At 35.0% G+C, this 2,407-nt stretch overlaps 1 pseudogene; it reads left to right on the forward strand.

The window, feature by feature from the left end:
• Nucleotides 1-689: 689 nt before the first annotated feature.
• LOC143599409 (pentatricopeptide repeat-containing protein At1g77360, mitochondrial pseudogene) lies at nucleotides 690-2,144 on the forward strand (annotated as a pseudogene).
• The last annotated feature ends 263 nt before the right edge of the window (nucleotides 2,145-2,407 follow it).

The following is a 2,407-nucleotide window of genomic DNA, read 5'->3' on the forward strand; positions in this document are numbered from 1 at the left end:
TTGTGTGTGTGTGTGTGTGATTTACAATTATGATTATGGTTTTTGAAGTTTTTAACATAGGTGAACTTGAATCAAATCGAATTTCAAATATGAATCGAATTGAATTGCGAATATGACATATAATACTTATACTAATCGAACATTTCAACTTTTAATTGAATAAGAATCTAATACGAATACTGGCCAAAAAAAATAAAAATTATTCATATTATTCGTTTCAATTAACTCGAAAATTCGTTATTCGATTTGATGAACACCCCTAATAAAAATAAATTACAGGAATTTAACATTTTCATAATGTATTATGAAGCTTACCACGTGTGCACCAATTCTGATTGTAAGAATTAGAATTAACATGAGACTATGAGGGGATTGTTACAGTTCTTTTGTTTTCTAAGATTCATAATTGTATCAGGTTTATATAGATTCGGAGGAAACTTTAGAAACTGCTAAAGTTACACAAACTGTGAACCAGATGGACCAAAACACATTCTGAAAATGGAAATACAAAACCCTAAATTAGGACATGAAAATTTCCGTGCTTGACAGTTGAATAATTTTCTCTAACATGGCAACTTAAACCCTGCTATTATTCTTTTTATATCTTATTTCATTTTATTCCTAGCATCATAGTTATATATGACCTTTTTTAATAGCATAATGATTATACTTGAACTTTTTTAGGTGCTTCTTGACAATATGCTCCGAATACTTACCAACCCTTCAAAATCAAGGTTCAAAAATATTATCCATACACGGACATACTGCTCGATTGAAGCAAACAAAGAGGCACTCGATGCATCAAATCAAATATGCAAAATTCTAATATCCTGCCCAAAACTCGGGGTTGCAACCGCACTTGACCAAAGTGGATTAAGACCTTCACCTGAATCAGTAGAAGAAGTCCTCAGAAGGTTCCGTAACGCGGGTATGCTCGCTTACCAGTTCTTTGAATGGGCCGGAAAACAACATTACTACCAACACAGCATTTGTGCATACCACGCAGTAATCGAATCGTTAGCCAAAATAAGACAGTATGAGATCATGTGGGACCTTATAAACACAATGAGAACAAAAAACTTGCTCAATATCGAGACGTTTTGTATAATTATGAGAAGATACGCACGGGCCCACAAAGTTGAAGAGGCAATCTACACCTTCAATGTCATGGAAAAGTACAACGTGCCTCCAAATTTAGCAGCGTTTAACGGTTTATTAAGTGCTTTATGCAAATCCAAGAATGTAAGAAAAGCTCAGGAGATTTTTAACACGATGAAAGATAGATTTATTCCCGATCAGAAAACATACAGCATTTTAATCGAAGGGTGGGGTCGCGAACCCAATTTCCCTAAAGCAAGGGAAATTTATAGAGAAATGATTAATGACAGGTGTCAGCCCGATATTGTGACATACGGGATCATGGTTGATGTTTTATGTAAAGCAGGTAGAGTAGATGAAGCTATTGATATTATTAAAGAAATGGAAGTTAACAACTGTCAACCGACATCTTTCTTATACAGCATTTTTGGTTCACACATACGGAATCGAAAACCGGATTGAAGATGCGGTTGACACGTTTCTGGAAATGGAAAAGAACGGTGTGAGTGCTGATGTGGCAGTTTACAACGCGTTGATTAGCGCGTTTTGTAAAGCAAACAAGTTAAAAAACGCGTATCGAGTTTTAAACGAGATGGAGAGTAAAAGGGTGAAGCCGAATGCAAGAACTTGTAACATTCTTTTGAATTATTTGATAGAGCGTAAAGAAACCGATGAGGCGTTTAAGGTGTTTAGAAGAATGATCAAGATTTGTGACCCGGATGCTGATACGTATACGATAATGATAAAGATGTTTAGCGAGAGTGGGGATATTGTGATGGCGTTTAAAGTTTGGAAATTTATGAAAAGGAAACAATTTGTTCCGAGTTTGCATACGTTTTCAGTTCTTATTAATGGATTGTGTGAGAATGAAGATGCTTCTCAAGCTTGTGTGTTAATGGAAGAAATGATTGAAAAAGGAATTAGACCACCAAGGTTGACTTTTGTGAGGCTGAGGAAGTTGATTATTGACAAAAAAACGCGATGATGTGCTTGAATTTTTGCAGCAGAAGCTGGATTTGTTGGTGAAAGAGCCACTGTGTGATTGACCAAGAGATTGATAACTTTAAGGTTAGTTTCTTTTCTGCAAAAATATTATCTTTCAGTTATTTATGTTTGTTTGATATTTATGTTTGTTATTCTGAACTTCCTGTGACCTGCGTTAGTATCTACTTTATTGATCTGTGTTTAACGGGCCAAAGAGGTTAGCTCAAGGAAAATAGCCTAAAGAAAACATGTTTAATGGCTTTAACAGGTCGGAAGTTGGATTGATATATGAATAATACAGCATTTGTAATAATCTTTGACATAC

This window comes from Bidens hawaiensis, unplaced genomic scaffold (assembly GCF_021521415.1).
Source record: "Bidens hawaiensis isolate Kalapana, Puna unplaced genomic scaffold, B.hawaiensis_p1.1 tig00052149_1, whole genome shotgun sequence".
Lineage (NCBI taxonomy): Eukaryota > Viridiplantae > Streptophyta > Magnoliopsida > Asterales > Asteraceae > Bidens > Bidens hawaiensis.